The following is a 14,227-nucleotide window of genomic DNA, read 5'->3' as shown; positions in this document are numbered from 1 at the left end:
CCCTCTTGTGCAGCGTGTATGCACATATCCATTTTCTGCTTGCCTTCCTATAAAAATGTATGCATGGGTAAACTAAAAGGAAAAAATGGCAGTAAGGTAAGAAATATAGTATCATACAAGTGAGATCGTATATTGCAATCGCCGTGACTACTAGGGGAACTAGAAAAAGGAGCAGAGAGAAGTGGGGCGAGAGCTGTCACTCTCCTTTATTCACTGCCACCCAGAAAGCAGCAGCAATACTGAGTGAGCAACACCCGTGAATATACGCACGAAACCACACTCAAACCTTGGTACTTGAATGGTTTTTAATAAGATTATTGATAACATGCCCTTAATACTGGGACTAGTCGATTCGGTACAGAAAAGGAATAAGTATGAAATATTTATTTTGCACTCAAGACCTGGTCAAAATACCAAAGAAAAATAGCATTTGAAAACTCACAACTCAGAAGTGAAAATCAATAGCCAGTCAAGAGGGCATCTCTTAATCGACAGACTAAATTTTTCTTATGTTAGTTCTTACAATAGGGGAAAAATAGGGTGGAAGGATGGAGAAAGGTCAATAAGTGAAAAAGGAAGATGAATGGGAAAAGATACTCTTTTTCTTAATTCGTTAAACCTTCAGAAAAAACAATCTAGCTTCAAGGAAAATCTTACATGAGTCTAATTAAGCACTTTTACTGTAGGACGAAGCTATAATTAAAGTTTTACCTTATATGGCTTACTGACTTGCAGCTGCAAGCTGAATGTTTTAACATATCATCATATTGGCATTGGTTTGACAAAATGTAGTAATTGTTTCCTTTTGTGGACCAGAAGACATCAAGGACATGCATATTTTAATTCACATGTTAGCCGATACAGACATAATTATTAGAGGTTACAGGGAATATACGGCGTTGCAATTTTTTCTATTCCCTTTTTTTAGGTAATTGAATGCTTTGCTTATTTTGAATAAATGTGACTTGACACAAATGATCTAAAACAAGGAGTTGAAACAGCAGGGGAGATGGAAGAAAATAGGACCAATTCCTAAGCTCTGTAGAACATAGGAAAATTTAGTATTCTTAACGATGAAAAGCAGTGTGAGAACTATGCAAACATGAAGGGCCACCAGACAGTTATTTCCACGGAAATACTTAAATTTACACTCTTGTAAGAAGCTAGACTACTATCTCTCTTGGTTTAAATTCAGGAATGCAAGCATATCCATCATCTGAAATCTGACCTTTTATTGCCACCTAACTATACTCTCAAGTGGCATAATCATGTTAAGTTCTTCCACACATAACGCCTTAGTCAAAAGCAAGGAAAAAAGCCAGAAAAAAGTTGTTCTGTGGCTTTGGGAGCTGGAGGAGGAAATGTGTGCACAGGTTGGAACTGTCAATCCCCAGGACTTTGGGGCTGAGTCCAAGGAGAGCACCTACCAGCACAGTCACCCAGAGCTCTGCTACTCAGGGACATGTGCTCATTTCAGGGAGGGCTAGGACAGAACTTCTCTGTAAGATTAAACAGAAAGGCAACAAATGAATAGGAAACATACTATTGCTATTAGTCAGAGGTCTAGGCCACTGCTCTAACATGACTAGCTGTAGACGAGTGTCTTTATCTTGGACTTTCCCACCCTAAGTGGGGTTGGCCAGAAAGACTGAGTTATCTCTAGGGAGTGAAGTGTTAGAGATGTGCTGGTTGAGTGATGGTGGCTGGAAATAGGAACTAGAAAGGAAAAACAATAGCTAATGATCTCTGGGTGTTTGGCAACCAAAAATAATCTTTTTCTTCTTGTTAAATTCTGATCAAAGATCTGGATTCAGTTTCCCAACTGAGAGCTTCACTGGCTTTTAAAAGAGCATCAAACACATTTGTTGTAGTCTGTTGTCATGGAATTGAAGAACACATACACATTTTTAAAAAAATGGCCAGTATACTTGAGGGTCCTTCCATGTGTTATTATTAAGTTATTATTATTACCTAGCATCCAATTCCTTTCAGAAGGGTACTCAGGGAGACTGAGTGGGTTTGAGCATAAACACCTATATGCATGGACAACTCAAATACCCTCCCTCATTTAATTCCTACTACTTCCTTCCCATTTTAAATTCCCAACAGATTTAAACAGTGATTTTTTCTATAGGCTGAGATTAAAAAGTCAATCAGTCTACAGAAAACAAAAGGTCCAAACCACTAAAAAAGAAAAGAAAAAGGTAGCCCCAATCATCCAAGTCCAAAAGGCCTTGAAAATGAATGCTGGAAAGATTACAGAAATCTCCATTCTCACTGGGAACCTGGCCAAGCAACCCCAAGGGACTTGAGTTCTGTGATTATGAGTGAAAGTTGCATTGTCTCTCCCCGTCTGCCCTCCTTCTGTTCTGTTCTCTAATTTTAGACATACTGGCCTTGAAAGCATCCCTTAACAAAAGGATCAGCAGCAAGAGCTCAAGTCCTAAATCTGACATTTTCCACACTAAGAGAAAGGTGTGGGATTCCCTACCATCTTCTTGTAGGTCAATAGCCTTTATGCAATCACAAAAAACATGGGGGACGGGAACCATATCACTACCAATTTCTTTCTAATTATATTAAACTTCATATTTTCAAAGTACACTAAAGCCCATTACTAAATGTATCCAGAAATGCTGTTTTTAACTAGCTAAAGACTTACTGAAAACTTCTACTCTAGTCAGGAGTCAACAACTTTTTCCGTAATGTGCCAAATAGTAAATATTTTAGACTTTGCAGGCCGTGGTGCTCTGGTGCAACTACTCAACCCTGCTGTTGCAGCATGAAAACAGCCACAGATAATATGTAAATGAATGGGTGTGGTTGTGTTTCAATAAAACTTTATTTATGACAACAAGCTGGATTTGGCCTAAGGCCTGTAGTTTGTGGACTTGTGCTCTAGGTTCATAACTAATAAGTTATCACAACTGGCTGGTACCAGCACACAACCAATGTATTCAACACATTGTGCTGATCTACATTAAAAAATAACTAACCATGGGCAAAAGAGAATTTTGTTCCTGATCCAAATAAACCAAAATTTGGAATACATGATCTAGCAATAGCGAATTATATGCTGCAAAAAAAAAAAAAAACACTTCAGTCAATGTTTGGTTCTATGTTTAAAGGATCATATTTCCTGACAAGGTGACTGTTTTTAAAAACCTGAGAAGTAGGATATACATATCTACAGTGTGACTTGTATTTCTTGAAAAATAAAAGTACTAACAGTTAATACATACTGAATACTTACTCTGTGCCAGACACTATTCAAAATGCTCTGCAAGAGCTAACTCATTTAATCCTCACAACAACTTTGTGAGGTAGGTACTATTATTATTCCCACTTTACAGAGGGGAAAACTGAGGGTCAGATAAACAATTTCGCCCAGATCATAAGGCTAGCAAGTGAAAGAAGTAGGATTTGAATCCAGGCATTCTTGCTCCTGAATCTGTGATCTTAATCATTACTCTTCAGCGAGGAAGAGGAAAAGGCAGGCAAGTCAATGCTCCGCCCTGGGAATTCTGCCTCATAGACATCTGCTTGGCCCACTCTTTGTTGATCAGCAAATATTTACTGTCTCTTTACTATGTGCTGGGTAGCATGCTCAGTGTTTTATGTATATCATATCATTTAATTCTAACCATAGTGCTAGATGGGAGGAACGATTACCCTATTTTACAAAAATGGAAACTGAGGCTAGGAGGGTTATGAATTGTGTAAGAACACACACCTAGTAAGTGATGGAACCACCTATGCTGGTTCTTTGGGGTTTCACATTCTGAAAATACAGTGTTCACTTTCTGAATACATTACTGAGGAAGGAACAGGACCAAGTTTCAGGCTAGCGGGCAGCAGGCATTCTCATTATGACGCAGAGCTGTGTATGTGACAGAAGCCTCTTGAGCCTTTACTTCCTCCAAATGAGATCTGTGCCACAGGGTTGCGTAGAATTCAGTTTCTTCCCTTCCTCATCAACAGATTGGTTCTCACAAATATGGATTTGACTGTGTGATTCTTTGTCCATCCCTTCTTTCCTGGCTTGTCCAGGCATCATGCCAGACTGAGTCCATCAAACTTCCAGAGCTTTCCTGGCATCTGCTCATTGTTCCATAGAAGGGATTACCGGCATCCACTTTGAATCATTTCATTCTGCGGGCTTTAGGCTTTGTGCGAGACTGCAGCTAAGAGAACTCTCTCTGGGATCTACCTTGACCTTTCCTGTGCTTGTCAGCCCTTCCCCACATATAGGGGTTTGTAATTAGAGAGAACTACTCATCTCATCTGAGATGGCTTGCATTCCTACATTCTCCCAGTTGATTTTGGATAATGTTCAAGAGAAGAGGAGAAAATCGTTTTTTTTATTCTATAATTTTAGAACCAGAAGTGTAACAGATGCAACGGTTTTTTTTTTTTCCCCTATCAAAGTCAAATTAATTCAGTAACTCTTATTCAAAGTACAGACTTCAGTGTGGATTAACTAGTCACTGGACACACAGCATAGGACATTCCTCATTAATTCTGTCAAGAATTTTAGCTCCTATTTTTTTAAGGAAACATTCAGAATAATTTTTAAATAATCATTAGGCAATTAGTTTGGTAATTTTTGTGATCACATATTTGCGATCACTGGCATTTCTTACACCCTACACCTTCCCTTTGGGTTCACTTAGCTTCATGTTGGAGCACATCATTTAGTAGTTCTTTCAGCAAGGGTCAGGAGGTGGCAAATAATCTTTGCTTGTCTGAAAATATCTTTGTTTTCCTTTTCTACAGTATAGTTTAGCTGGGTGTGGAATTCTAGATTGACAGTTATTTCTGGAACTCTGAAGATATTAATTTATCGACTTCTGGCATCTCTTTTCACTGATGACAAGCTATTAGTTTGTCCTTCTACTTATAGTAAACGGTCTTTTATTTTCAGTATCTTTTAAGATTTGCTCTTTGTCTTCAATGTTTTGCAACTTCATTAAGTGTTTGTCTAGGTATAGCTTTGTTTAATTTTCAAGTGTGACACTTGGCAGTATTCTTAATTTGAGTCTTCAATTCTGGAAAAGTTTTTGCATTATATGTTGGAATATTGCTTTTTCATCATTCTTATACCCTCTTCTTCAGAAACTCCTATAAGATGAATGGTAGAACTTCTCATTCAATGTTCCATGTACACCTGCTCCTTTATATTCTTCATCTTTCTGTACTGTATTATGGGTGAATTTCTCATTATCTTCCAATTCATTAATTCTGTGTTTGACTATGCCCATTCTAGAGTTTACTCCATCAATTGAATGTATTTCAAAGACTATATTTTTTCATTTCCGGAATTCATTTCTCCCACTACCTTGTCTTTTCATTTAGTGTTGTTTTTGTTTTGTAACATTTTGTTCCTTTTCTAATTCCTTTATCTTTTGAGTATCATAAATATACTTATTTTAAAGTCATTTTCAAATTGCTCTGTTATTTGCATTTGGAGTGAATTTAATTTTTTTTTTTGGTTTTCTCATATATCGTAGAATTTTGGTGTATACATTCTTCTTGAGTGGGCAATTTTAATTTCTTTCCCCTTTGCCCCACCACCTTGATCCTTTATCCCTATGTACAGTTTTATTATTTGCTGTACTAGCCCCTGAAGCAACCAGGACTTAAAGTGATGGACTGAGGCTCCTGTCCTGGGTGTTATTCTGGATATTGCAGAGCCAGGCCTAAGCTAGTGGGCAGCTGGCTCCACGTCTTGGGTGGGAGACTATGTCTGCTTTCTCCTGCTTCCCCAGGAATGTCGATTCTTATAAGCCACCACCCCAGGGAGCAGTTGGTCACAGCTTGTTTGTAGACTCCTCACTTGGGCAGAGAAGCCTTGGTTCTAAACAGTGGATGTGACTCTGGTCTCTGCTTTGCATGGGGTACTTTTAGTCACTGTTACAGCATAGAATTCAAACTATCTCTTTCTAGACCTTTTCTAGTCCAGCAGGCAAGCAGCTTCATTCCTACTAACTGCTTTGTGATTCTGTTATGTTTCTGGTTTATGTATACACTTATATTTTTTCTAAAAGTGGCTATTTCTTTTTAATTTCCCCTATTTTTTATGTGGTGGTGCTGAAAGAGGCTCAAAATGTGAAATGTCAAACTGCTCAAATATTCAATTTTGAAAACATTCATTTTCATCAATATAGCAATCCAGAAATTCTACAATGTTCAGCAGTGATAATACTTATTTTTCCCTTCGTTTTCATCAGCAAACAAAGAAAAAGCTGATTATGTCTTACTGACAGATTCTCTTATTTACCCAAGCCTGGGTAATTAAAAGTAGATGGCCCCAAATGATAAGTTTCAATTTACTTTTTTTTAAACAGGAAAAAAAAAAAAGCATTGAGAAGCAGCAGCAATTCAGTGGTCCTGTCTATTATTATCTGTATTAGAACTTAAAATTTCTGCAGTTTTTTACCTAATCTTAATCAGAGAGAAATCCAGCTACTTGTGCATGCATTTACTCAGCTTTTAAGGGATGAAGCTCAGAACTATAATAGGTCAAAAAGAAGGAAGCCATAATTTTGGAATTATTTTCTTAATCATCATGGAAGAAAGCTTTAACACATTCTTCCAAGTCTTTAGTTCCAAAAGAAGATTTATACATATTCCATTTCTGAAGGCTGCCTAACCTAGGACTCCATCTTAATTACCCATACATGTTCCTGGCCTATAACTGTTTATTATGCACAAGAGTTGACTATAAATGTACAACACTTTATATAACATGTATATTCCTGAAAATTTATGTATACCTTAAACTGCAACATATCAAATTGCAGTTTCCTTTAACGTATAATATATTTCAAAGATGTGTTCCTAGAGGAAAAGAAAATATGATCTGAAACGCCATAAGAAAGGGGAGCATTAGGAGAGTGAAATTAACAGTCAAATACTTAACTGGAAAATAACTTAATAGTTATTGATTAAAGCAATGAATGCTGTAATTCAAGCTTGATACTGAAGACACAACATCACCCAATGTCAAGAAATATACTAAGTGTTGATGAAATGAGAATAGAATCTAATTTTGTTGGAGGAACACTTGGAACTTTTAGACAAAAACATGCATCAATGATAGTTGCTTTGAAGAGTTTTTCTACTTTCCTCTTTCTAATGGGGAAGGTGAAAAGAACAGATTTTAGAGACAGATCTAGGTTCAGATCTCGACTTCTCTTTATTATCTATGTAACTTTGGACAAGTTAAGTAACCTCTCTGAGACCCAGTTTCTCCACCTGTAAAACAGGGATAATAATAATTACTTTTTAGGGTTAATGTGAGCTAAAAAAAAAATTGCCTGGAATACAGTAGGAACTCAATATGGTGACTATCAGTGTTATCATCACTAGCTGGCTTTTTTTCCTGGAAGATTTTTAAAAAATGCAAATACAAATATATATGACTGCATCTCTACTATATCTGATGTAGGGGATGCTTTGAAAGCCATGTGTCTCTATATCTCCATTCCCTCCTCTGTCTGACCAGAATGCAGATTCCATATTAATTTCTTTAACAGGAGGGAAGGCAGGACAGCAATAGGAAGGCAAAATTTAAAGAAAACATTAATTAAAACATATTAACATAATTATTAATTATAACAGCTACCACTACCTTCCACAGTACTCCCTATGCACCATGCTAAATGTTTCATACATGATCTTATTTAATCTTTACAACTCCTCTATAGGGTAAGTATTCCGTTTAAGAAGAGAAAGTCAAGCTTACAGTAAGTAACTCGTCTGCAGATAGTAAGTGACAGATCAGAAATTCAAACCCAGATCTGTGCATTCAAAGCCTTTTTCTTTTCAGTGTGTATCGTATCCTACCAGGAAGATGAGGTTTAAGAAACACCACCACAGGGAAGGAAGTACACAGGCTAAGCAATACAGAAAACTGTTGAATTAAGATGGTAATTGCATTTCAGGGGTTCATGTTGAATCAATTCTAAATGTATGCTGAATTAAAAATATACATCCAACCAGCTACTGTGAACTTGTCTGTCATGTCTGTGCTAAATAAACCTGACCTTGACATTTTATATCAAAGCTAAAAAGGGAATTGTCAGTCTCTCAAGAGGACCACCACCAAGTTATTTACAAATAGGTCATTAGGATCATTTTCTGAGAAGGCAGGATAGGAAATATCAAGGAAAAGGACAAATTTAAACAAAATCAAATGACTTACAATATCTTCATCATGAAAAGCTTTAAATACTAGGACTTCCTAGAAACTTGTAAAGAACCCATGTAATTATTAAGGAAAAACAAATTCCTTAAGTAAAGAGAAAGGGCCAAGGTACAAATATCTCAGCAGGTAAAGTGAGGAAATTCTTGATAACGCACATGGCAAGCGCTTTCAGCCACTTAAGTACTGGGTCTTCATAAATAGTTTAGGTGTTCCTAAATTTAAATGTCTTAAATTATAATAGATTAGTACAAGTAATATAGTCTATAGCAAGTATTTAAAAGTATCTCTCATGAAAGGAAAAAGCGAAATGTAGGACAATATTACACAATAATTTACTATAGCTTTTAGAATTGTTTAGAAAAATGGTGTGGTAGGCAGAACAATAGCTTCTCAAAGATGCCCACATGCTAATTCCTGGAGCCTGTGAATACGTTACCTTACATGGTGAAAGGGATTTTGTAGACGTGCTTAAGTTAAGGATCTTCAGACGGGAAGATTATCTTGAATTATCTGAGTGGAGCCAATATAACTACAGAGTCCTTTAACAGGGACGCCAGAGAGAGAGAGAGAGAGGGAATTGAAGATGCTACACCGGGGACTTGGAAGATGGAGGAAAGGGCCACAGACCACGGAATACAAGCAGCTCCTGGGAGGTGGAAATGGCAAGGAAACAGATTCTTCCTTAGAGCCTCCAGAAGGAACACAGCCCTACTGACCCATTCTAGACTTCTGACCTCCAGAACTATAAGGTAATAAATTTGTCTTGCTTTAAATCACTAAGTTTGTGGTAATTTGCTACAGCATTAGTAGGAAACTAATACAAATGACCAAGATAGTAAACCTACTGAGGCTAGAAAAATTAAAATTCACATTAACTTTGAGATGAACCATTTGCTCTTAAACACTGTAAGTCTTTAAAAAAATTATATTCTATGTTATTAAAGTTTAAAAGTCAAAGGCTTAAAGAAAATACACAAGGATAGTATATTAAAATCACACAAATTTTCTTAAAATTGCAAAAATGTTTTTCCCCTTTTTACCTGGTGTCTAAAAAACCCTAATATTCCTAGACCCAACCATCAGGACAAGCTTTTGGCCTTTATCACAGATGTGTGAATCTACTCTGACCTTGTGAAAAAAATTTTTTTCATAAGTCTCAACTTCTCATAATGGTAACTGGGAAGAAGATCAATAAAATCAACCAACTGTGAAAATAAGGTCCATAGAATAGGCTGAAACACTGAGAGAGGGAATTATATAATAATTATAATTATATAATATAATAAATAATCACAAGGAAATTAGATTTTGTGCAATATTTATATGTAAATCATGGAATGCTCATGACTTTTATCCATCATATTCTGTCCTGTTTAATTCTCCTTGTTCTAAGGGGAGTAAAGCTGATCCTGACCAGAATGTTGATTCCACGTGAAAGTTCTTTTCTACGGGGCATAGTATTATGGGAAATTATGACAATTACATTTAGATTTTCTCAAAGTATAAATAATCAGTTTCTGCTTAAACACCTAAATTCAAAAGCAGTCTGAGTCTTTCTTACTACTGTCTTTTTGGCAAGGACTACTAATTTAAATAGAAGAAAACCAAATTGCTGCTTTTCCACTAATAGTATCCACTGAGTTTTAAAAGCATACACACACACTTGCTATCTCAAAATTTAACCATTCAAAAGTTGGGTAAAGTAAATAAATCCCTAAGCCAATGAAGACTAGTCCTCATTCTCTTTCCTAAAGCATGTATTTTTACCCCAATATAATGATATACTTATTTTCTTGCTTTCCTGCCATTCTTGTATTGCAATTGAAATGTTTATGCTTAATGTGCTCTCACAGTCAGAAAATACTGAAACAGATATCATTCCCCTTTCACAGGTATGAGCCATTGAATGGTTTGTGGCACCTGCAGCAGCATCATCTTTGGATGCTAGACTCATATAGAGCTGGAAAAAAAAAACCCAAACCAAAGCAAACAAGCAACAGCTAAGCCATGGTTATTTTCCATGCTTGTTTACCTGACAATGAGAGATGGCTTCAGATGGGCAGCGTGATGGATGAAGGTGAGCCAGAGCTTGTAGGCAAGCCAGAGGGTCTGTCAAGGGATCTTGATAGACCAGCCATTTCCATCACCAAGAAAACCATTAGACTGGTGAGAGAGGAGGCCAAATTTTAAAGTAGCAGCTTCCTGTTAGACTTCTTTATTCTTTTAGTTCTTGAGACCATGGAGCTTCTTACCCTGCCTCCATACATGGGAGCCTTTGTCCTGCTGGGCGCCCCCACGAGTCTATGGCAGGGTCCTTTTTTTGTTCTTGAGAGTAAACTCCCTCCTCAAAACCAAGCCAAAGACATTCAGACTCAGAATTGAGCTTTCTCCCCTGTGCAAAATTAACCAGGAATCTCATGTTCAGTTATAACAGTGCTGTAGTGGAGTTCCTATACTTACTGCTAACTATAGTTTGCATTTTTACAGTGTTATTCTATGCAGAATAGCTAAAATAAGACATGAATGCTCTAAATTCTTCCAATAGCCTTTCTTAGCAGACTGTCTCATATTTTTATGTCTGTTTGTATCTTTTTTGTGTGTGTGTGAGGATGACCAGCCCTGAGCTAACATCTGACGCCAATCCTCCTCTTTTTTGCTGAGGAAGACTGGCCCTGGGCTAACATCCTTGCCCATCTTCCTCTACTTTATATGGGACGCCGCCACAGCACGGCTTAACAAGCGGTGCGTCGGTGCACGTCCGGGATCCGAACCAGCGAACCCCAGGCCGCCGCAGCGGAGCACACGCGCTTAACCACTTGCGCCACTGGGCCGGCCCCTGTTTGTATCTTTGAATGGCTAACCTAACATTATGCCTTTGTGATCTCCATCTCAAATTATCTTCAAGTCCTAATAATTGTTTGGCCATCATAAAGTTTGACTACATAACAACATATTTATTTTGTTTTCCATATTTGTTATTGTGGCAAGAAAATGGGAGGGCAGATGCCCAAGAAGGTTGCCAGGTAAAATACAGGACACACTGAATACCTTCTATTTTTATTTCCTAAATCTGACAACACTAATGCTCTTGTTTCTTGCAGGACACCTAACGAACCCAATCCTGGGTAGGCATATTGCAAGTAGGAGGGTGAGGAATGTTCAGTCTCATAAATCTGAAGTCTCAAATTTACATCAAGGTCCAGATTTCAAATAACTACCTATGCTAAATCTAGTGATTTAGTCTTACTAATGATCAGAAACAAGGCTGAAATTTTTAGAAGCTTAGGATATAATGTGGACAAAAGATAAGCCATTTCATTTACCCCTTCACTAAAGGTTTTGGAAATCTCATATTCCTGCATGGTTTCTCAGGTACTGTGCACAAGTTCCTTACTTCTCTTCTAGGTAAGGACTGAGACTATGGGCTTCAACTCTCAAAATGACATTCTGATCTGTTGTCCAAAAGGTGTGTGCTCTGAGTGGTTTCCCCAGAAGTGGGGATGAACTTGATACATCACTAAATTACCATTTTTGGAACCAGTTATTGTTCTTGAGAATTTACAGCTTCTCGTCAGTGAAATTGCATGTAATTTTTAGTTCTTGATGTTTCTATGTCACAGCAGAGCAACAACTTTTAACTGCCAGGTAATGATGAAGTTTTATTGGTCTATGTAAACTAAGAAAAACAAGGACAATGTAGTAAGTTTTTCATAAAGGTAAATGTTTCCAATTTAAGGAATAGCCCTTTATGCCTAGAAATTATGTCTTTTTTCTCTTGCAGTGTTAAAGTAAACTTTCCTTTATGAAATTATGGTGATACTGGATATGAAGATTTTTTGTAATGTCTTTATATAGGAAATTGGTTGGCAAACTTATGTCTCCCAAATTCTTTTAAGAATTGTACTTTTCTGTAAATCTAAAAGGATGGACATCGTGCAGCATGCCTTTTCTGTCTGTTTCAGAGATATCAATTCATGTCTAACAATATTAAACAATTTTACCTCTGATTCATGTATCTCTACTTTTGGCTGTGGAAAGAGAACTGGACTCAAAGAAATATTCGAGGCTGAAGATATGTTGGTGGAAAAAGAATATTTCTATTCTCTTGTAAGGTTCAGAAACCATGATTTAGGTTTTTTCTTTCCTACGAGAAGATCTGGATGATGTGCCCTGATCTCTGGCACAGTGTCACTCGATATAATTTCAACATTGTTGTTTTGGTAAATCAGCAGTAACATATGTCCTCTACAAATGTCAAACATGAAATGCAACACATTCAGCATTCTATAAACCCGAGCAAACAGTTCAGCATTCCAGACATTTGAAATGTCTATAATATAGCTTAGTTCACTCCCACTTGGAACAAAGGAATTACTATTTTTCTGCAATGCCAACAGGGATTAAGAAAGCTCAAGAATATGTTCTTGTTTCTTTCATAAGAAAGGGCTTTTGATAAATATCTTGGAAAAGAATCTTGTAATATTGTGAATATGCATATTACAATTTCCAAGTTTTTTAAATAGACTATTCAGATGTGTACTGGCACTTTGCAAAAATCCCACTTGATTGAATATTTTAAAATTCATTTTAATCCCCACACAATTCCTTCAAGGTATATGTTACTATCCATGATACAGAAAAGCATGGAGAGGCTGAGTGTAAGTTAAGAAAATTAGAGAAAGCTACAGCGTGAATGAGCGATGCCCTCAAAGGCAGAGGTATGTGAATCCAGCCTGTGCTCTTTTCACTGTATCAGTTGTGCAGTTATGTCTTCTGGTTGATTCTGAAAGTAGGAATGGCTCTCATCTATTGCAAATTATTTAACCATGGGATAGACAAAATATGTTCAAGATCCTCATCAAGCCAATAAATGATACCTCGAAAGTACCCTTATGTAGCCTTGGTTTGGTTCAAGATTTTGATGGGCAGATATGATTGAAAAGTGTTTAATGCACGCAGTCACTGCTGGCTCAGGATGACTAACCATAACCCACTAGCAGTTTCACAGCATGCATTTCAGTGTAGCTTACAGCCAACGAGCAATGAAAAAGAGAAAAGCACATCTGTGACCCAGTTTTTCTTTAGTTACTAGTCATTTATATCATGCACGGAATTGGATGGAACCTAAGGAAATAGTCCTTGGTTACTTCAATTTTCTCACTTAAAATAAAAGCATCTGCTTTTGATTCACCTCCTGGGAACACGATAAGGTTGAATGACTGACTCAGAAAATATGAGAAAGCACATAAACCACCCAACATAATGACTGGCAATGTTTAAAATTTAAACAATAAATACATTAAAGATTCAGATCCAGAAATATCTCATAGTTCCTGCTAGAATGTCCTGCTCCAATTAGTGCTCGGCTGGTGTCAGATGGTTATGTCAGTAGCTCACACAGCACCATAAATATCAAACTTGTTTGATGCAGCAGTTACACTGGTGGGATCCCAAAAACCAAAACAAAAAGTGCCTCGAACTGGGCTTTTCCAATTGTGTAATTTAAATATCTGCACTGTTATTTTTATTGATGCATTTTTCTGGATTCCTCTTTTTAATTTCTTACCTTCTCCAAAAAGTTTCTATAAAGCGAGTCTTTAAGGAAATATCACGCTTTCTATCATGCAGTGTTGGCTGCAATGAAGAGGATGGAGTGATGGAAGAGTGCATGATAAGTGTGTATACATGATTAATATAATTAACAGTCATTTATAGAGGACTTTCAAATAGAATTTTTAATTTGATCCTCAGAAATATCGTGTTAAATTGGTGTTATCTCCTCTTCTGCTTAGTTGAACCAATACAAGGAAAAGAAGACTTGTGCTTATTAAGGGAACTTGGAAGTCATGGTGTTCATTGAATGGGATGGGGAATAAGGGACAGGCCTTGACTGAAGCACTAGCTCTCTCCCTTATTAGCTGTGGGATCTCGGGCAAGTTCCTCATAAATCATTTACCTTGTTGTACCATGGTGGAGGATAACTGAAGTTTTTTACTTTGTTATTTCTTCAAGGGTAAT

At 37.0% G+C, this 14,227-nt stretch overlaps 1 protein-coding gene across 2 annotated transcripts in view; it reads right to left on the bottom strand.

The window, feature by feature from the left end:
• STXBP6 (syntaxin binding protein 6) overlaps positions 1–14,227 on the bottom strand; it is a 235,926-nt gene that overhangs the window by 28,310 nt on the left and 193,389 nt on the right. The gene's annotated exons all lie outside the window — the stretch shown is intronic.

The sequence above is a fragment of the Ceratotherium simum genome, chromosome 3 (genome assembly GCF_057802395.1).
Source record: "Ceratotherium simum simum isolate JZ-2026a chromosome 3, ASM5780239v1, whole genome shotgun sequence".
NCBI classification, from domain to species: Eukaryota; Metazoa; Chordata; class Mammalia; order Perissodactyla; family Rhinocerotidae; genus Ceratotherium; species Ceratotherium simum.
Note: the sequence above shows the minus strand (reverse complement) of the source record. Positions and strands in the feature narration are given on the sequence as shown.